Here is a 21,053-nt window from a genome sequence, read left to right as displayed (position 1 = left end):
CTGAGTAGCTTGGTTTACGCGGGGGACCAATAAAACTTCAAGACAAGAAGCTTGCACCACTTACGTAGGCCGCAGGCGTCCTTCCGTTCTCCCGAAGGAGAGGAGACACTGAGGCCTCCCCGGTCGGATCTTAGAAGCCCAGGCAAAATTAGTAAGCTTGGTGGGTTCCGCGCTCCAGATGGAGACTCAACCAGAGTGAGAGAGAGAGAGAGAGACATGGGGAGACCAGTATTTCGAGAAACTGATCCCAATTCTTTATTTTCCATGGTCTACTTTTATACACTGAGATGTTATGCAAAATTCACGTGGGGTCAGCAGTCCTGACTTTTATCAAAGTCAGGTGCTTCATACAAAAGTATACAGAGGTCTTAGGGGTGTTGCATCATCTTCTGGCCGGCGGGCCTGCTGACAATTTACGACCCTCTCCTTGTGACAGCGGTCAGTCAACCAGGACACTTATTTCTCCAGGGGTGATTATTCTTAAAACAGACGCCACCCAAATAAAGTCACATTCCTATAGGGTGAGGGTGTAGTGGGTTTTAGTTAAGGAAAGAATTTACTTAGCCTAAGGTCTAACGTGATTTATATCAAAGGTTAATACTTATTTCTTCTATATATTCATTAATGTGTATAAGGGCAGGGGATGTGGAGACTTAGCAGTAAACATCAGCTCAACCAATGAAAAACCCTTCACCAATATGATTTCTAATCAGCCCATTATACTTATACTAATAATTTTCTAACTTTTCTAAGGAACCTGTTTTTAGAAGGTTTAAAGCATCTCGTGCCTCTCATGGTTGGGAGGCTGTGAGCAATCACATGTGGCCGGACAAGCCTGTCAGGCAGGCTAGAGAACCTTCAGAGGAGTTTGTAGGTTAAAACACTCTTGTCACACCCAGGGGTTTTTATCAACTGGAGCTCTAGGTTAACTCCTTCTCCGAAAGAGGTGGTGGGGGACAGCCCCCCGTAAAGTCAGAGGTGTAGGTGAGAGCACAAAGTAGTAAGGTAGGCAGGCTCTGGTTATGGGGGTAGATGCTCGAGGATTTCCAGGGGGACTCCTGAGGCTCGATCCCGCCTTTGCGTATGTCGAGCCTCCTTCCTCATGACCTTTGCCATGGGCGGAGTGCCTCACTCTGGCCCCCAACAGTGAACCTCCTCTCTCAGGAACATTCTTGGCTCCTATCGAGACACCTCTGTGTGTGTATCTACACACGCAACGTAGGGGCAAAGGGAGCCAGATTCTTTCCGTGGGGTGCTGATGCTTTGTGGCAAAGCACCTGCTTGAGAATCCATCAGTTTACGCTTCCCTCGCCTTGACAGAGGTCTCATTGCAGTAGCCCTTGGCAGTTTGGAAAGAAGAGGACCCTTACCTTTCATAAAGTGGGCCCTTGTCCTAGTTTGAAAGGAAAGGCAAGAGCTGAGCTGAGGCCAATAAGGCGCCAGTCAAGTCTGACATGTTCCCGAAGCCTGCTCCTTCATGGAAAATAATGCTGGAATCTAGGAATGTCTCTGCAAGGCTGGCAAAGGGCAGTCAGGAGCCTGCACCCTGCCTCTGGAATTACCGATTTCTGAGCAGATCTGGAGGTCTCCTTTAGGAGAATCTAACTCATTCCTTCCATATTGAGACTTCCAAAAACAGGCCGGTCGGCTGCCTCTTCGTGCCCGAAGGAGGCTTGATTTTCCTGCCTCCTATGAACCCAGCTTCCCAGGCTCTGGGAAAAGCGGATCTTGAAGATCTTTTCTCAGGGGTTGTTTCCACGGAGCTGGGGCTAAGCCTGGAGACCCAAACTCACAGGGGAAGAAAAACCACATGGACAAGTCTTTGCTCTCTAGGAGAGCTCTAGTGAACTTCACTCTGTCACGAACATTCTTGATTCCTATGCAGACACCCCTATGTGCGAAGCTGCGTACCCAACATGGGGGCACAGAGAGCCTGATTCTCTCTGTGTAGCTTTAAAGATGTCGTTCAAAAAACACCTTGAAAATCCATACAATGCTCTTCCTTACACGTGACAGAGTTCTCATTGCTGTAGCCCTTGGCAGTTTTTAGAAATCCGCACCCAAACCCTTCTCCAAGTAGTCCTGGGTCCTAGTTCGGAGGAACATGCAATGGCGGAGCTGAGGCCAGTAAGGCACCAGTCAGGTCTCACACACTCTGGCAGCCTGCTCCTCCAGGGGCAGTAAGGCCTCTTTTTCTCTGCAGGAGGCTCGCTTGCCTTGCCTTCTGTGAACTGCGTTTCCCAGTCTGGACGAAAAGCAGTTCCTGGAGGTGTTTTCTCAGGGGTTTCTTCCTCGGAGCTGGGGCGAACATCGGGAACCCAACTCACAGGGGAAGGCAAAACCATATGGACAGGTCTATGCTCCATAGCAGAGCTCTAGTGAACCTCATCTCCCAGGAACATTCTTGGCTCCTATAGAGACACCTCTGTGTTTGAAGCTACACACCCAACATAGGGGCAAATGCAGCCTGATTCTCTCCGTGGGGTGCAGATGCTTTGTGGCAAAGCACCTGTTTGAGAATCCATCCGCTTCCACTTCCCTCTCTTTGACAGAGGTGTCTTTGCTGTAGCCTTTGGCAGTTTGGAAAGAAGCAGACCCTTACCCTTCACCAAGTAGGCCCTTGTCCTAGTTTGAACGGAAAGGCGATAGCTGAGCTGAGGCCAGTAAGGCGCCAGTCAAGTCTGACATATTCCTGAAGCCTGCTCCTTCATGGAAAATAACGCTAGAATCTAGAAATGTCTTTGCAAGGCTGGCAAAGGACAGTCAGGAACCTCGACCCTGCCTCTGGAATTTCCGTCTTCTGAGCAGATCTGGAGGTCTTCTTTTGGAGAAGCTAACCATTCCTTCCAAAGAGAGGCTTCCAAACACAGGCTAGTTGGCTGCCTCTACTTGCCCGAAGGAGGCTTGCTTGTTCCGCTTCCTGTGAACTCCGCTTCCCGCCTGGAGGAAAAGTGGTTCTTGGAGATCTTTTTTCAGGGGCTATTTCAACGGAGTTGGAGCTGAGCCCGGAGACCCACACGCACAGAGGAAGGCAAAACCACATGGACAAGTCTTTGCTCTGTAGGAGAACTCTAGTTAACCTCAGTATGTGAGGAAAGTCTTGGATTCTACGGGGATACCTCTGTGTGTGGAGCTGCATACCCAACAAGGGGGCACACAGGGCCTGATTCTCTCTTTGCAATTTTGAAGCTGTCGTTCAAACAACAGCTTGAGAATCCATACAATGCTCTCCCTTACCTCTGAGAGATTTCTCATTGCAGTAGCCCTTGGCAGTTTTTACAAATCCGCACCCAAACCCTTCTCCAAGTAGGCCTGGGACCTGGTTTGGATGGCCATGCAATGGCGGAGCTGAGGTCAGTAAGGCACCAGTCAGGTGTCACACACTCTGGCAGCCTGCTCCTCCAGGGACAGTAAGGCCCATTTTTCCCTGCGGGAGGCTTGCTTGCATTGCCTCCTGTGAACTGCGTTTCCCAGCCTGGGCAAAAAGCGGTTCCTGGAGATCTTTTCTCAGGGGCTCTATCCCCAGAGCTGGGGTGGACCTCGGGGACCCATCTCACAGGGGAAGGAAAAACCACATGGACAGGTCTATGCTCTGTAGGAGACGTTAGTGTGTCTCATCTCTTAGGAACATTCTTGGCTCGTACAGAGACACCTCTGTGTGTAAAGCTACACACCGAACATAGGGGCACAGGGAGCCTGATTCTCTCTGTGGGGTGCTGATGCTTTGTGGCAAAGCACCTGTTTGAGAATCCATCCACTTACGCTTCCCTCGCCTTGACAGAGGTCTCATTGCTGTGTCTCTTGGCACTTTGGAAAGAAGCAGCCCCTTACCTTTCACCAAGTAGGCCCTGATCCTAGTTTGAAAGGAAAGGCAATAGCTGAGCTGAGGCCAGTAAGGCACCTGTCAACTCTGACATATTCCCCATGCCTGCTCCTTCATGGAAAATATTGCTAGAATCTAGGAATGTCTTTGCAAGGCTGGCAAAGGGCAGTCAGGAACCTCGACCCTGCCTCTGGAATATCTATCTTCTGAGCAGATCTGGAGGTCTCCTTCTGGAGAAACTAACCCATTCCTTGCAAATAAAGGCTTCCAAACACAGGCCGGTTGGCTGCCTCTTCTTGCCTGAAGGAGGCTTGCTTTTCCTGCCTCCTATGATCCCTGGTTCCCAGCATGGGGGAAAAGCAGATTCTTGGAGATCTTTGCTCAGGGGTTGTTTCCACGGAGCTGGGGTTGTGCCCAGAGACCCACACATACAGGGGAAGGCAAAACCACATGAACAAGTCTTTGCTTTCTAAGAGAGCTCTAGTGAACCTCAGTCTTTGACGAACGTTCTTGGCTCCTATGCGGACACCTCTGTGTGTGAAACTGCGTACCCAACATGGCGGCAGAGAGCCTGATTCTCTCTGTGCAGGTTTAATGCTGTCGTTCAGAAAACAGCTTGAGAATCCATACAATTCTCGCCCTTACCTCTGAGAGAGTTCTCATTGCAGTAGCCCTTGGCAGTTTGTAGAAATCTGCACCTAAAACCCTTCTCCAAGTAGGCCTGAGTCCCAGTTCGGAGGAACAAGCAATGGTGGAGCTAAGACCAGTATGGCACCAGTCAGTTTTCACACACTCTGGCAGCCTGCTCCTCCAGGGACAGTAAGGCTTCTTTTTCTCTGCAGGAGGCTCACTTGCCTTACTTCCTGTGAACAGCTTTTCCCAGCCTGGGCGAAAAGCGGTTCCTGGAGATCTTTTCTCAGAGGCTGTTTTCTCGGAGCTGGGGCGGACCTCGGGCACCCAACTCACAGGGGAAGGCGAAACCACATGTACAGGTGAGCACTCTGTAGGAGAGCTCTTGTGAGCCTCATCTCTCAGGAATATTCTTGGCTCCTGTAGAGACACCACTGTGTGTGAATCTACACACCCCACATAGGGGCAAAGGGAGCCTGATTCCCTCCGTGGGGTGCTGATGCTTGGTGGCAAAGAACCTTCCTGATAATCCATCCGCTTATGCTTCCCTCTCATTTACGGAGGTCTCATTGCTGTAGCCCTCGGCAGTTTGGAAAGAAGAAGACCCTTACCCTTCATAAAGTAGGGCCTTGTCCTACTTTGAATGGAAAGGCAATAGCTGAGCTGAGGCCAATAAGGCGCCAGTCAAGTCTGACATATTCCCAAAGCCTGCTTCTTCAGGAAGATAACTGTAGAATCTAGGAATGTCTTTGCAAGGCTGGCAAAGGGCAGTCAGCACCCTGCACACTGCCTCTGGTATTACCGACTTCTGAACAGATCTGGAAGTCTCCCTTAGGGGAAGCTAACCCATTCTTCCAAATTGAGGCTTCCAAACGCAGGCCGCTTGGCTGCCTCTTGCTCTCTGAAGGAGGCCTGCTTTTCCCGCCTCCTATGAACGCCACATTCCAGCCTCTGGGAAAAGCGGATCTTGAAGATCTTTTCTCAGGGGTTGTTTCCACGGAGCTGGGGCCGAGCCTGGAGCCCCAAACGCACAGGGGAAGAAAAACCACATGGACAAGTCTTTGCTCTCTAGGAGAGCTCTAGTGAACCTCACTCTGTCAGGAACGTTCTTGTTTCCTATGGAGACACCCCTGTCTGTGAAGCTGTGTACCGAACATGGAGACACAGAGTCTGATTCTCTCTGTGCAGCTTTGAAGCTGTCGTTCAAACAACAGCTTGAAAATCCATACAATGCTCTTCCTTACCCGTGACACAGTTCTCATTGCTATACCCCTTGGCAGTATTTAGAAATCCATACCCAAACCCTTCTCCTAGTAGGCCTGGGTCCTAGTTCGGAGGAACATGCAATGGCGGAGCTGAGGCCAGTAAGGCACCAGTCAGGTCTCACACACTCTGGCAGCATGATCGTCCAGGGACACTAAGGCCTGTTGTGCCTTGCAGGAGGCTCGCTTGCGTTACCTCCTGTGAACTGCGTTTGCCAGCCTGGGGGAATAGCGGTCCCTGGAGATCTTTTCTCAGGGGCTCCTTCCCCTGAGCTGGGGCGGACCTCGGGGACCCAACTCACAGGGCAAGGCAAAACCATATGGACAGGTCTATGCTCTGTAGCAGACTTCTAGTGAACCTCATCTCTCAGGAACATTCTTGGCTCCTATAGAGACACTTCTGTGTGTGAAGCTGCGTACCTAACATAGGGGCACAGAGAGCCTGATTCTCTCAGTTCATTTTGACGCAGTCGTTCAGAAAACAGCTTGAGAATCCATAAAATGCTCTCCCTTACCGCTGAGAGAATTCTCACTGCTGTAGCCCTTGGCACTTTGTAGAAATCCGCAGCCAAACGCTTCTCCAAATAGGCCTGGGTCCTAGTTCGGAGGAACAGGCAATGGTGGAACTGAGGCCAGCAAGGCAACAGTCAGGTTTCACACACTCTGGCAGCCTGCTCCTCCAGGGACAGTAAGGCCTCTTTTTCTCTGCAGGAGATTCGCTTGCCTTACTTCCTGTGAACAGCGTTTCCCAGCCTCAGCGAAGCGGTTCCTGGAGATCTTTTCTCAGGGACAGTTTCCCCGGAGGTGTGGCGGACTTCGGGGACCCAACTCACAGGGGAAGGAAAAACCACATGGACAGGTCTATGCTCTGTAGGAGAGGTTTAGTGAACCTAATCTCTCAGGAACATTCTTGGCTCCTATAGAGACAACTCTGTGTGTAAAGCTACACTCCCAACATTGGGGAACAGGGATCTTGGTTCTCTCCGTGGGGTGCTGATGCTTTGTAGTAAAGCACCTGCTTGAGAATCCATCCTCTTAGGCTTCCCTCGCCTTGACAGAGGTCTCATTGCTGTAGCCCTTGGCAGTTTCAAAGAAGAAGACCCTTACCCTTCATAAAGTAGGCCCTTGTCCTAGTTTGAATGGAAAGGCAATAGCTGAGCTGAGGCCAATAAGGAGCCAGTCCCCTCTGACACATTCCCGAAGCCTGCTCCTTCATGGAATATAACTCTAGAATCTTGGAATGTCTTTGCAAGGCTGGCAAAGGGCAGTCAGGAACCAGCACCCTGCCTCTGGAATTACCGACTTCTGAGCAGATCTGGAGGTCTCCTTTAGGAGAAGCTAACCCATTCCTTCCAAATAGAGGCTTCAAAACACAGGCAGGTTGGCTGCCTTTCGTGCCCGAAGGAGGCTTGCTTTTCTCTCCTCCTATGAACCCCAGTTCCCAGCCTCTGGGAAAAGCGTATCTTGAAGATATTTTCTCAGGGGTTGTTTCCACGGAGCTGGGGCCGAGCCCGGGGCCCAAAGGCACAGGGGAAGGCAAGACCACATGGACAGGTCTATGCTCTGTAGCAGACCTCTAGTGAACCTCATCTCTCAGGAGCATTCTTGGCTCCTATAGACACCTCTGTGTGTGAAGCTGCGTACCTAACATAGGGGCACAGAGAGCCTGATTCTCTCTGTTCATTTTGACGCTGTCGTTCAGAAAACAGCTTGAGAATCCATAAAATGCTCTCCCTTACCACTGAGAGAATTCTCACTGCTGTAGCCCTTGGCACTTTGTAGAAATCTGCACCCAAACGCTTTTCCAAGTAGGCCTGGGTGCTAGCTCGGATGAACAGGCAATGGCGGAGCTGAGGCCAGTAAGGCAACAGTCAGGTTTCACACACTCTGGCAGCCTGCTCCTCCAGGGACTGTAAGGCCTCTTTTACTCTGCAGGAGATTCGCTTGCCTTACTTCAGGTGAACAGCATTTCCCAGCCTCGGCGAAGCGGTTCCTGGAGATCTTTTCTCAGGGACAGTTTCCCCGGAGGTGTGGCGGACCTCGAGGACCCAACTCACAGGGGAAGGCAAAACCACATGGACAGGTCTGTGCTCTGTAGGAGAGGTTTAGTGAACCTAATCTCTCAGGAACATTCTTGGCTCCTATAGAGACAACTCTGTGTGTGAAGCTACACTCCCAACATTGGTGCACAGGGAGCTTGATTCTCTCCGTGGGGTGCTGATGCTTTGTGGCAAAGCACCTGCTTGAGAATCCATCCTCTTAGGCTTCCCTCACCTTGACAGAGGTCTCATTGCTGTAGCCCTTGGCAGTTTACAAAGAAGAAGACCCTTACCCTTCATAAAGTAGGGCCTTGTCCTAGTTTGAATGGAAAGGCAATAGCTGAGCTGAGGTCAATAAGGAGCCAGTCCCGTCTGACACATTCCCGAAGCCTGCTCCTTCATGGAAAATAACTCTAGAATCTAGGAATATCTTTCAAGGCTAGCAAAGGACAGTCAGGAACCAGTACCCTGCCTCTGGAATTACCGACTTCTGAGCAGATCTGGAGGTCTCCTTTAGGAGAAGCTAACCCATTCCTTCCAAATAGAGGCTTCAAAACACAGGCAGGTTGGCTGCCTTTCATGCCCGAAGGAGGCTTGCTTTTCTCTCCTCCTATGAACTCCAGTTCCCAGCCTCTGGGAAAAGCGTATCTTGAAGATATTTTCTCAGGGCTTGTTTCCACGGAGCTGGGGCCGAGCCTGGAGACCCAAAGGCACAGGGGAAGGCAAGACCACATGGACAAGCCTTTGCTCTTTAGTATAGCTCTAATGAACCTCACTCTGTCAGGATCTTTCTTGATTCCTACGGAGACACACCTGTGTGTGAAGCTGCGGCACAGAGAGCCTGATTACCCCTGTGCAGCGCTGAGTCTGGGCGGCTAAACAACAGCTTGGGAATGCAGCCTGGGGCGCTTCCCTTCCCTCTGACAGAGCTCTCCTTCGGTCCCTAAGCCCTCTGCAAGTAGGCATGGATCATAGGTGCAAAGGGAAGGGAAGAGCGGAGCTGAGGCCAGTAAGGCGCCCGCCAGTCACGTCTCCCCCACTTCCGCAGTCTGTTCCTTCCCCTGCGCAAAAGCTAGAAGCTGGGAAGGGCTTGGCGAGGCTCGCCCAGGCAGAGCAGCCTCTAGGCCGGGGCTCTGCGATATCGCGCCTGGGCGCAGATCTGGAGCTCCGCCGGAGTGGAAGCTCATTCGGTCCTTCCCAATACAGGCTTGCAAGCACCCGACGGCGGCCTGACTCTATTCTCCCACGTGCTGGGAGTGGGCTTCCAATCCAGGGCACAGAGCACTGCCTGGAGCTCTCTGCTCAGGGGCTGGTTCCCCTGCACTGGGACTGTGCTAGGGAGCCCAAAGGCACAGGCGAAGGCCCCAAACCACATGCACACGACTCTGCTCTGGAGCTGAGCTCCGGGGAAGCCCAGTCTGTAAGGCGGTTTCTGAACACAAACGGAGGAACACTCTGGCTGTGGAGCTCCCTCCCCATGACAGGGGCACTGGGACCCTGATTCCCTCCGTTCAGCGCTGAGTCTGGGCTACCAAGCAACAGCTTGGGAATGCAACCTGGGGCATTTCCCTTCCCTCAGACAGAGGTCTCCTTGCGGGAGGCTTTCGCAGTTTGCACACCCCCGTGCCCTAAGCCGTCTGCAAGGAGGCCTGGCTCCTAGGTCCAAAGGGAAGGCAAGAGCGGAGCTGAGGCCAGTCAGGAGCCAGTCATGTCGCCCACACTCCCGCAGCCTGCTCCTTTGCAGGTGCAAACGCTAGAAGCTGGGAAGGGCTTGGCGAGGCTCGCCCAGGCAGAGCAGCCTCTCGACAGGGGCTCTGTCCTATCGCGCCTGGGCGCAGGTCTGCAGCTCCACCGGTGTGGAAGCTCACTCGGTCCTTTCCAATACAGGCTTGCAAGGACCCGCTGGCAGCCTAACTCATCTCTCCCGCGTGCTGGGACTGGGCATCCAGGCCTGGGCACAAAGCACTGCCTGGAGCTCTTTGCTCAGGGGCTGGTTCCCCTACGCTGGGGCTGTGCTAGGGAGCCCAAACGCACATGTCAAGGCCCCAAAACACACCCACACGTCTCTGCTCTGCAACAGAGCTCCGGGGAAGCCCAGTCTGGCAGGCGCTTTCTGGGCACAAAGGGAGGAACACTCTGGCTGTGGAGCTTCCTCCCCAAGACAGGGGCACTAGGACCCTGATTCCCTCCGTTTACCGCTGAGTCTGCATTGCCAAGCAACAGCTTGGGAACGCAGCCTGGGGCCCTTCCCTTCCCTCGGACAGAGCTCTCCTTGCGGTAGGCCTTGGTAGTTTGCATACAATGGGGCCCTAAGCCCTCTGCAAGTTGGCCTGGCTCCTAGGTCCAAAGGGCAGGCCAGAGCGGAGCTGAGGCTGTCAGGCTCCAGACACATCTCCCATACTCCTACATCCTGCTCCTACCCGGGCGTGAACGCTAGAAGCTGGGAAGGTACCTGGACCGTGCAGGGGCGGGGCGAACGCGGGCGGCGTGGGGCGGGGGTCGGCTTCTGGCGGGGGTGGGGGCGGGCTTCCCAGTTGTGCTCTCAGAGGTGGACACTGAGGCTGAAAACGCCCCGGGAGCGCACCCGGGACTGGGTAAACCCGGGCTGCGCGGGTCGAGATTCCGATGGCTTTAGCTGGGGGTCGGTCCCAGTTGTGCTCCCGGGGGTCACCACTGCGGCTGGGAACGCGCAGGGAGCGCGGCAGGGGCGGGGCTAACCCTGGCGGCGCGGGGCGGGGGTCGGCTCATGGGGGGGATGGGGAGGGGTTCCCAGTTGTGCTCTCGGGGGTTGCAACAGGGGCTAGGAACTCCCATTTCGTCCGCTCCTGGGTCCCCAAGGATCGCCATCCCGTGGGTGCAGCGGAGGGCTGCGGACCACAGGTAAGGGAACTGGGACTGCGTAGAGCAGGGAACCAAGTATTCCGCCATCTGTTGGCACATTCTCGGAGCTCCCCAACCTGGCGATCGCAGAAAAGCCTTGCCTTTGGGGTCAAGGCCTTTACCGCTCCACCCCTCTGCTGAAAAACCTCAGAGTCTGCGCGGTTTTCCCAAGCAGCCTAGTGTCCGCTGGAAGTCCAAGGGACAGAACCCTGAATTCTGGCCGGCTGGCCCAGCCCTGCTTCTGGCACTTTGTAGGCCAGCGGGCCCTGGAGCACCTGCTAGGATGGGAAAGGGAAGGGTACGCGAATTGCACTCTGGTGGCCGTCGAGGCAGCAAAGAAGTGGGGAGGGCACCTTACTGCCCTTTAATGGCAGACAGAATCTGTGGCTGTCCTGCTGCGTGGGCCTTTTCATGGGGACCTTGTGCAATAAAAGTTTACCGGTGACCTTAGGGAACTTCCCAGTGTGCTTCTGACAGATGAGGGACGCTGTGGAGTTGGCGGGGCCTCTCAGGACTCCACTGGGTTTGGCGCAATGGAAGAGGGCCTCATCTCCAGGGAAGGCAGGAACCTCAGGCTTCCTCTCCGTTTCGGACTCCGACCGCAGGGTCCCTGCAGAGTTGGGACAAGAGAGTCAGGAATCGTCTTGTCTGAGGAAGGGAACTCCGCTTGCCTCTCGAGGTGCCCAGGGGGTCTCAGGCCGCTTGTTGAGCTGTGTGTGGAACATGCGGGTGTTTCCGGACGATGCACGACAGTGACAGTGCCCCTTCGTGTTGTGCCTTCACCCACTGGCTTGCCTTCGAAGAGGTGTCTGGGCCTCGGGTTCTTTTCAAGAGCAGACAGGGAAATTGGGGTCTTTCGGCATGTGGGACCACCCACGGGGCTAGTCTCAAATTTCCTAGTGAGGCCGACTTCATTCTGAGGTGTGCCGGGAAGGCCGGGGACCCTTCAAGACAACGCAGGGGGATCGACTCTCCTGTCGCTGTCAGGAGGGGAGAAGGGGCTCGGATGAAGTGCGGCCGGACCCTCGGTGTTACCCTCGAGGGAAACCGGCGTGTGAGGGACTTTTGGGGGATGCATGAAAGGAGTCAGGTACCGTTTCGCACTTCAGGACAGAACCTAGGACTTCCCTTGAGACGCCGTAGCGGGCAAGGGCCTCATCTTGCGAAGACGTTGGAACCATGTGGATTTTCTCGAGTTGCGGTGGGACTCTAGAGTTACGACGGGGATTTCAGGCTTCCTCTTGTATTGGCCCCGAGAAGCCTAATCTTCCATTCGAGTTGCGAGGGAAAGCTGGGGGTTGCGCTCGAGTCACTGCAGGGCCGAAGAGACCTCACATAGGCGTGTGTCCGGGACTTAATATTCCTCTCCAGGGAAGGCAGTGATCTCGGGGTTGCATTCCAGGCTCCTCCTGGGAGTCAGGCCTCGTCTCCAGGGGAAGCCAAGGACTCCGCTCACCTCTCGAGTCGCGACGCGGGCCTCTGGGAGCCCCCTGAGCGGCCTCAAGGGAGTCCAGCCTCCTCTTCCGTTTGGAGACAGGACCCGGGATTGCTCTCCAGGCCATGCAAGAAAAGAAATCCCTCAGCTCGCTAGGAGGGGGGCGTCTCAGGGATTTCCTCGAGCTGCGGCGCCCGTGGGGGTTTTCTCCCGAGGCACGACGAGGATCTCAGGGAGCCTCTCGTGCGGCGCCAGGGAAGTCAGGTCTCCATGCGCGTGGCGAGGGGGAGCGCGTCATGGCTCTCCAGTCACGGGAGGGGACTAGGGCCTCGAGACGCGTTGAAGAAGGACTCTCAAGGTCTTTCTCGGGGGGCGGCGGGAAACCCTCGTTTCCCTCGCCTTCTGCCGGGGTCCTTAGGGAACTTCGCAGGGTGCCTCTGAGAGGCGAGGTATACTGTGGAGTTGGCGGGGCCTATCGGGACTCCGCTGGGTCTGGCGCAACGGAAGAGGGCCTCACCCGAGGGGAGGCAGGAAGCCCAGGCTTCCTCTCCGTTTCAGACTCCGACCCCAGGGTCCCTGCAGAGTTGGGACAGGAGAGTCAGGCCTCGTCTTGTCTGAGGAAGGGAACCCCGTTTGCCTCTCGATTTGTTCAGGGGGTCTCAGGCCCCTCGTCGAGCTGTGTGTGGAACCCGCGGGTCTTTGCAGACAATGCAGGGGGTGGCAGTGCCCCTTCGTGTTGTGCCTTCACCCACAGGGTTGACTTCGAAGAAGGGTCCGGGCCTCGGGTCCTTCTCAAGAGCGGACCGGGCAATCGGGGGCGTTCGGCATGTGGCACCACACACGTGGCTCGTCTCGAATTTCCTCGTGAGACCGGCCTCCTCCTGAGGTGCGCCGGGAAGTCCGGGAATCCCTTCCAGCCACGCAGAGCAATCGACTCTCCTGTCGCGATCAGGAGGGGAGAAGGGGCTCAGAGGAAGCGGTGCCGGGATCCTCGGTGTTCCCCTCGAGCGAACCCAACGTGTCGGGGAACTTTTGGGGGTCACATGAAGGCTGTCAGGGACCGTTTCGCCCTTCAGGGCGGAACAGGGGACTTCCCTTGAGATGCCATCGCGGGCAAGGGCCTCATCTTGCGAAGAGTTGGGAACCACGTGGTTTTTCTCGAGTTGCGGCGGGATTCTCGAGTTACGACGGGGATCTTAGGCTTCCTCTTGGGTTGACCCTGGGAAGCCCAATCTTCCCCTCGAGTTGCGAGGGAAAGCTGGGGGTTGCACTCGAGTCACTGCAGGGCCCAAGAGACCTCACCACGGCGTGTGTCCGGGACCTACTATTCCTCTCCAGGGAAGGCAGGGATCTTGGGGTTGCATTCCATGCTCCCCCGGGGAGTCAGGCCTCGTCTCGAGGGGAAGCCAAGGACACCGCTCTCCTCTCGAGTCGCGATGCGGGTCTCTGGTAGCCCCCTGAGTGGCCTCAAGGGAGTCCAGCCTCCTCTTCAGTTTGGAGACAGGACCCGGGATTGCTCTCCAGGCCATGCAGGAAAAGAAGGCCCTCTGCTCGCGAGGAGGGGGGCGTCTCAGGGGTTTCCACAAGCTGTGGCGCCCCTAGGGGTTTTCTCTCTAGGCACGACGAGGATCTCAGGAAGCCTCTCGTGCGGCGCCAGGGAAGTCAGGTCTCCATGCGCGTGGCGAGGGGGAGCACGTCATGGCTCTCGAGTCATGAGAGGGGACTAGGGCCTCGAGACGCGTTGAAGAAGGACTCTCGAGGTCTTTCTCAGGGGGCGGCAGGAGACCCTCGTTTCCCTCGCCTTCTGCCAGGGACCTTAGGGAACTTCCCAGGGTGCCTCTGAGAGGCGAGGGATCCTGTAGAGGTGGCGGGGCCTCTCGGGACTCCGCTGGGTCTGGCGCAACGAAAGAGGGCCTCACCCGAGGGGAGGCAGGAAGCCCAGGCTTCCTCTCCGTTTCGGACTCCGACCGTAGGGTCCCTGCAGAGTTGGGACAGGAGAGTCAGGCCTCATCTTGTCTGAGGAAGGGAACCCCGCTTGCCTCTCGTGTTGTTCAGGGGGTCTCAGGCCCCTCGTCGAGCTGTGTGTGGAATCCGCGGGTCTTTGCGGACGATGCACGGGGGTGGCAGTGCCCCTTCGTGTTGTGCCTTCACCCACAGGGTTGCCTTCGAAGAGGGGTCCGTCATCGGGTTCTTCTCAAGAGCGGACCGGGGTATCGGGCCCGTTCGGCATGTGGCACCACCCACGTGGCTCGTCTCGAATGTCCTCGTGTGACCGGCCTCCTCTTGAGGTGCGCCGGCAAGTCCGGGAACCCCTTCCAGACCACGCAGGGGAATCGCCTCTCCTGTCGCGATCTGGAGGGGAGAAGGGGCTCAGAGGAAGCGGTGCCGGCACCCTCGGTGTTCCACTCGAGGGAACCCGGCGTATCGGGGAACTTTTGGGGGTCGCATGAAGGCTGTCAGGTTCCGTTTCGCACTTCAGGGCAGAACAGGGGACTTCCCTTGAGACGCCGTCACGGGCAAGGGCCTCATCTTGCCAAGAGGTGGGAACCACGTGGTTTTTCTCGAGTTGCGGCGGGATTCTCATGTTACGACAGGGGATTACAGGCTTCCTCTTGTGTCGGCCCTGGGTAACCCAACCTTCTATTCTACTGGCGAGGGAAAGCTGGGGGTTGCGCTCGAGTCACTGCAGGGCCAAAGAGACCTCATCTAGGCGTGTGTCCAGGACCTAATGCTCCTCTCCAGGGAAGACAAGGATCTCGGGGTTGCATCCCATGCTCCCCCGGGGAGTCAGGCCTCGCCTCGAGAGGAAGCAAAGGACTCCGCTCTCCTCCCGAGTCGCGACGCTGATATCTTGCTGCCCCCTGAGTGGCCTCAAGGGCGTCCGGCCTCCTCTTCACTTTTGAGAGAGGACTCCTGATTGCTCTCCAGGCCAGGCAGGAAAAGACGGCCCTCACCTCGCGAGGACGGTGGCATCTCAGGGGTTTCCTCGAGCTGCGGCACCCGTGGGGGTTTTCTCCCGAGGCACGACGAGGATCTCAGGGAGCCTCTCCTGCGGCGCCAGGGAAGTCATGTCTCCATGCACGTGGCGAGAAGGAGCGCGTCATTGTTCTCGAATCATGGGAGGGGACTAGGCCTCGAGACGCATTGAAGAAGGACTCTCGATGTCTTTCTCGGGTTGCAGCGGGAAACCCTTGTTTCCCCCGACTTTTGTCGGGGATCTGAGGGAACTTCCCAGGGTGCCTCTGAGAGGTGAGGGTCGCTGTGGAGTTGGTGGGGCCTCTCGGGACTCCACTGGGTTTGTCGCAATGGAAGAGGGCCTCATCTCGAGTGGAGGCAGGAACCTCAGTCTTCCTCTCCAATTCTGACTCTGATCATAGTGTCCCTGCAGAGTTGGGACAGGAGAGTCAGGCTATGTCTTTTCTGAGGAATGGAACTCCGCTTGCCTCTTGAGTTGTTCATGGGGTTTCAGGCCCCTTGTCAAACTGTGTGTGAAATCTGCAGGTTTTTCCAGACGATGCATGGGGGTGTCAGTGACCCTTCGTTTTGTGTCTTCATCCACAGGGTTGCCTTCGAAGAGGTGTCCGGGCATCGTGTTCTTATGAAGAGCGGACTGGGAAATCGGGGTCGTTCAGCATTTGGCACCACCCACGTGGCTAATCTCGAATTTCCTCATGAAACCGGCCTCATCCTGAGGTGTGCCGCGAAGGTCATGAAACCCTTCCAGACAAAGCAGAGGATTCGACCCTCCTGTGGCGATCAGGAGGAGAGAAGTGGCTCAGATGAAGTGCTGCTGGGAACCTCGGTGTTTCCCTCAAGTGAGACAGGTATGTCGGGTAACTTTTGGGGTCGCATAACGCGTTCCAAGTACCGTTTCTCTCTTCAAATTGGAACGTGGGACTTCTCTTGGGGTGCTCCAGCGGGCAAGGGCCTCATCTTGGAATGACTGGGGAACCACTTGGTTTTTCTCTAGTTGCGGTGGGATATTTGAGTTACATAGGGAATTCATGCTTCCTCTTGTGTTGGCCCACAAAAGTCTTATCTTCCATTCGAGATTCGAGGAAGAGCTGGAGGTGCGCTCTAGTCACTGAAGGCAAAAGAGACCCCACCAAGGCTTGTGTGCAGGACCTAATGTTCATGTCAAGGGGCGACAGGAATCTCGGGGTTGCATTCCAGACTCACCCTGGAGTCAGGCCTCGTCTCGAGGGGAAGCAAAGGACTCTGCTCTCCTCTCGAGTCGGACGGGTATGTCTTGGAGCCCACTGAGTGGCTTAAAGGGAGTCAAACCTCCTCTGGTGTTTGGAGGGAGGACACGGGATTGCTCTCCAGGCAATGCAGGAAATGAAGGCCCTCATCTCCCGATGACTGGGGCGTCTCGTAGGTTTTCTCGAGCTGTGGCGCTAGTGTGGGGTTTCTCACGAAGTAAGACTGGGAGCTCAGTGAGCCTCTCACGTGGTGCCAGGGCAGTCAGGTCTCTATGCACGTGGTAAGAGGGAGCCCGTCATTGTTCTCGAGTCATGGTAGGGGAATTGGGCCTGAAAACGTGTTAAAGAAGGACTCTCGAGGTCTTTCTTCGGTTGCAGCAGGAAACCCTGGGTTCCATCGACTTGTGCCAGTGACCTCAGGAAGCTTCTCAGCGTGCCTCTGAGAAGTCAGGGTCACTGTGGAGTTGGGAGGGGCCTCTCGGAACTCCACTGGGTTTGGTGCAATGGAAGAGGGCCTCATGACAAGTTGAGGCAGGAACCTCAGGGTTCCTCTCCTGGCTTCGAATGCGCCGGATCTGATTCGGATCGCAGAGTCCCTGCAGAGCTGGGACAGGAGAGTCAGGCCTCGTCTTGTGTGGAGGAATGGAACTCCGCTTGACTCTCGCGTTGTTCATGGGGTGACAGGCCACTTGTCGATTTGTATGTGGAACTTGCGGGTTTTTCTGGACGATGCACTGGGGTGTCACTGCCCCTTCGTGTTGTGCCTTGTTCCACAGGATTGCCTTCGAGTTGGGTTCTGCCATCGGGTTCTTATCAAGAGCGGACCAGGGAATCGGGGTCTTTTGGCATGCCGCACCACCCACGAGGCTATGTCTCGAATTTCCTCGTGAGACTGGCCTCATCTTGATGTGCGCCAGGAAGGTCGGGAACGCCTTCCAGACAAAGCAGGGGAATCGAACCTCCAGTCGCGATCAAGAGGGGAGAAGAGTCTCAGATGAAGTGGTGCCGGGAACCTCGGTGTTCTCCTCAAGTGAGACTGGTATGTCGGGGAACTTTTGGGGTCGCATCAAGGGTTCCAAGTAACTTTTCGCTCTTCAATACGGAACGTGGGACTTCTCTTGAGACGCTGTAGCGGGCAAGGGCCTCATCTTTCGATGACGGGGGAACCACGTGGTTTTTCTTGAGTTGGGGCGGGATTCTCGAGTTACAACCGGGAATTCAGGCTTCCTCTTCAACTGGCCCAGGAGAATCCAGTTTTCATTCGAATTGTGAGTTAGAACTGGGGATTGCTCTCGAGACACTGCAGGGCCAAATAGACCTCATCTAGGCTTGTGTCCAGGACCTAATGTTCCTCTGCTGGGGCGAAAGCGATCTCAGCATTGCATTCTCGACTCACCCGGGGAGTCAGGCCTCGTCTCGAGGGGAAGCCAAGGACACCGCTCTCCTGTCAAGTCGCGACGGGTATATCTTGGAGCTCACTGTGTGGCCTAAAATGAGTCAAGCCTCCTGTGGAGTTTGGAGAGAGGACTCAGGATTGCTCTCCAGGCCATACAGCAAAAGAAGGCCCTCATCTCGTGAGGACTGGGGCGTCTCGTGGGTATTCTCGAGCTGTGGCTCCAGTGTGGTGTTGCTCACGAGGTATAATGGGGAGCTCAGGGAGCCTCTCCTGTGGCGCCAGGGAAGTCAGGTTTCTATGCGCGTGTCTAGGGGGAGCGCGTCATTGCTCTCGAGTCATGGTAGGGGAATGGCACCTCAAGACGCGTTGAAGAAGGACTCTCGAGGACTTTTACGGGTTGGGGCAGGAAACCCTTGGTTCCCTCGACTTGTGCCGGTGATCTCAGGAAGGTCTAAGGGTGCCTCTGAGAAGTCAGGGATACTGTGCAGTTGGGAGGGTTCTCTCGGGACTCCACTGGGTTCGGTGCAATGGAAGAGGGCCTCATCTCGAGTGGAGGCAGGAAACTCATGTTTCCTCTCCTGACTTCCCCTGGGCCAGATCTGACTCGGATCGCAGTTTCGCTGCAGAGTTCGAACAGGAGAGTCAGGCCTCGTCTTGTGTGGAGGAATGGAACTCTGCTTGCCTCTCCAGTTGTTCACGGGGTGACAGGTCACTTCTCGAGCTGTGTGTGGTACCTGCGGGTTTCTCCGGACGATACCCAGGGGTGTCAGTGCCCCTAAGTGTTGTGCCTTCATCAAAAGGATTATCTTCAAAGAGGTGTCCGGGCATCAGGATCTTATCAAGAGCGGACCGGGAAATCGGGGTCTTTTGGCATGTGTCACCATCCACGTGGCTATGTCTCGAATATCCTCGTGAGACCGGCCTCATCCTGAGATGCACCGGGAAAGGCGGGAACCCCTTCAAGACAAAACAGGGGAATCGACCCTCCTGTCGCGATCAGGAGGGGAGAAGGGGCCCAGATGTAGTGGTGCCGGGAACCTCGGTGTTCTCCTCGAGTCAGACTGGTGTGTCGAGGAACTTTTGAGGGCGCATCAAGGGTGCCAATACCGTTTCGCACTTCAAGACGGAACGTGGGACTTCTCTTGAGACGCTGTAGGGGGCAAGGGCCTCATCTTGGGATGACGGGGGAACCACGTGGCGTTTCTCGAGTTGTGGCGGGATTCTCGAGTTTCGACGGGGAATACAGTCTTCCTCATGTGTTGGGCCAGGGAAGTCCTATCTTCCATTCGAGTTTAAAGGGAGAGCTGGGGATTGCTCTCGAGTCACTGCAGGGCAAAATAGACCTCATCTAGGCTTGTGTCCAGGACTTAATGTTCGTCCCTAGGGGCGACAGGGATCTTGGGGTTGCATACCAGACTCACCCGGGGAATCAGGCCTCGTCTCGAGGGGAAGCAAAGAACTCCGCTGTCCTTTTGAGTCGCGATGGGTATCTCTTGGAGCCCACTGTGTGACCTAAAGGGAGTCAAGCCTCCTGTGGTGTTTGGATAGAGGACTCGGGATTCCTCTCCAGGCCATGCAAGAAAAGAAGGCCCTCATCTCGCGATGATGGCGGCGTCTCGTGGGTTTTCTAGACTGCTGCGCTAGTGCCGGGTTTCTGACGAGGTACGAGAGGGAGCTCAGGGAGCCTCTCGTGTGGCGCCAGGGAAGTCAGGTCCCCATGAGATGGCTAGGGGGAGCTCGTCATTGCTCTCCAGTCATGGTAGGGTAATCGGGCCTCAAGACGGGTTGAAGAAGGACTCTCGAGGTCTTTCTCGGGTCACTGCATAAAACCCAGGGTTCCCTTGACTTGTGCCTGCGACCTCAGGGAGCTTCTCAGAGTGCCTCTGAGAAGTCAGGGATACTGTGCAGTTTGGAGGGGCCTCTCGAGACTCCTCTGCATTTGGTGGAATGTAAGAGGGACTCATCTCGAGTTGAAGCAGGAACCTCAGTGTTCCTCTCCATTTCTGACTCAGATCGCAAGGTCCCTGCATGTTGGTACAGGAGAGTCAGGCCTCGTCTTTTCTGGAGGATGGGACTCCTCTTGCCTCTCGAGTTGTTCTCGAGGTGACAGGCCACTTGTCGAGCTGTGTGTGTAACCTGCCTGTTTTTCCGGATGATGCACAGGTGTGTTAGTGCCCCTTCGTGTTGTACCTTCATACTCAAGGCTGCCTTCCAAGAGGTGTCCGAGCATCGGATTCTTATCAAGAGCGGACCGGGAAATTGGAGTCTTTCAGCAAGTGGCACCGCCCACAAAGCTACGTATCGAATTTCCCCATGAGACCGGCCTCATCCTGAGGTGCGCCGGGAAGGTCGGGAACCCCTTGCAGACAAAGCAGGGGAATCGACCCACCGCTCGCGATCAGAAGGGGAGAAGGGGCTCAGATGAAGTGGTGCCGGGAACCTCGGTGGTCCCCTCGAGTGAGACCGGTATGTCACGGCACTTTTGAGGTCGCACCAAGGCTGCCAAGTACAGTTTCGCACTTCAAGACGGAACGTGGGAATTCTCTGGAGATGCTCTAGCGGGCAAGGGCCTCATATTGCGATGACGAGGGAAACACGTGGTTTTTCTCGAGTTGAGGCGGGATTCTCGAGTTACAACTGGGAATTCAGGCTTCCTCTTGTGTTGGCCCAGGAAGTCCAATCTTCCATTCAACTTGTCAGAGAGAGCTGGGGGTTGCTCTCGAGTCACTTCAGGGCAAAGAGTCCTCATCTAGGCTTGGGTCCAGGACGTAATGTTCCTCTCCAGGGGCGACAGGGATATCGGGGTCGCATTCCAGTCTCACCCGGTGGGTCACGCCTCGTCTCGAGTGGAAGCAAAGGACTCCACTATCCTCTCGAGTCGCGACACGTAACTCTTGGAGCCCAATGAGTGGCCTAAAGGGAGTCAAGAGTCCTGTGTAGCTTGGACAGAAGGTTCACGCTTGATCTGCATACCATGCAGTTAAAGATGGCCCTCCTCTCGAGATGATGGGGGCGTCTCATAGGTTTTCTCGAGCTGCGGCGCCAGTGTGGGGTTTCTCACGAGATATGATGGGGAGTTCAGGGAGCCTCTTGTGCAGCGCCAGAGAAGCCTGACTCCATGCGTGTGGCCAGGCAGATCGCGTCATTGCTCTCGAGTCATGGGAGGGACTAGGGCCTCAAGAGGCATTTAAGAAGGACTCTCAAGGTCTTTCTTGGGTTGGGGCGGGAAACACTCGTTTCCCTCGACCTCTACAGGGGACCTTAGGGAACTTCCCAGGTGCCTCTGAGAGGTGAGGGATACTGAGGAGTTAGAGGGGCCTCTCGGGACACCACTAGGTTTGACGAAATGAAAGAGGGCCTCATCTCGATTGGAGGCAGGAACCTCA

Source organism: Bubalus kerabau, chromosome 17 (genome assembly GCF_029407905.1).
Source record: "Bubalus kerabau isolate K-KA32 ecotype Philippines breed swamp buffalo chromosome 17, PCC_UOA_SB_1v2, whole genome shotgun sequence".
NCBI classification, from domain to species: Eukaryota; Metazoa; Chordata; class Mammalia; order Artiodactyla; family Bovidae; genus Bubalus; species Bubalus kerabau.
This window is presented reverse-complemented; position numbering follows the sequence as displayed.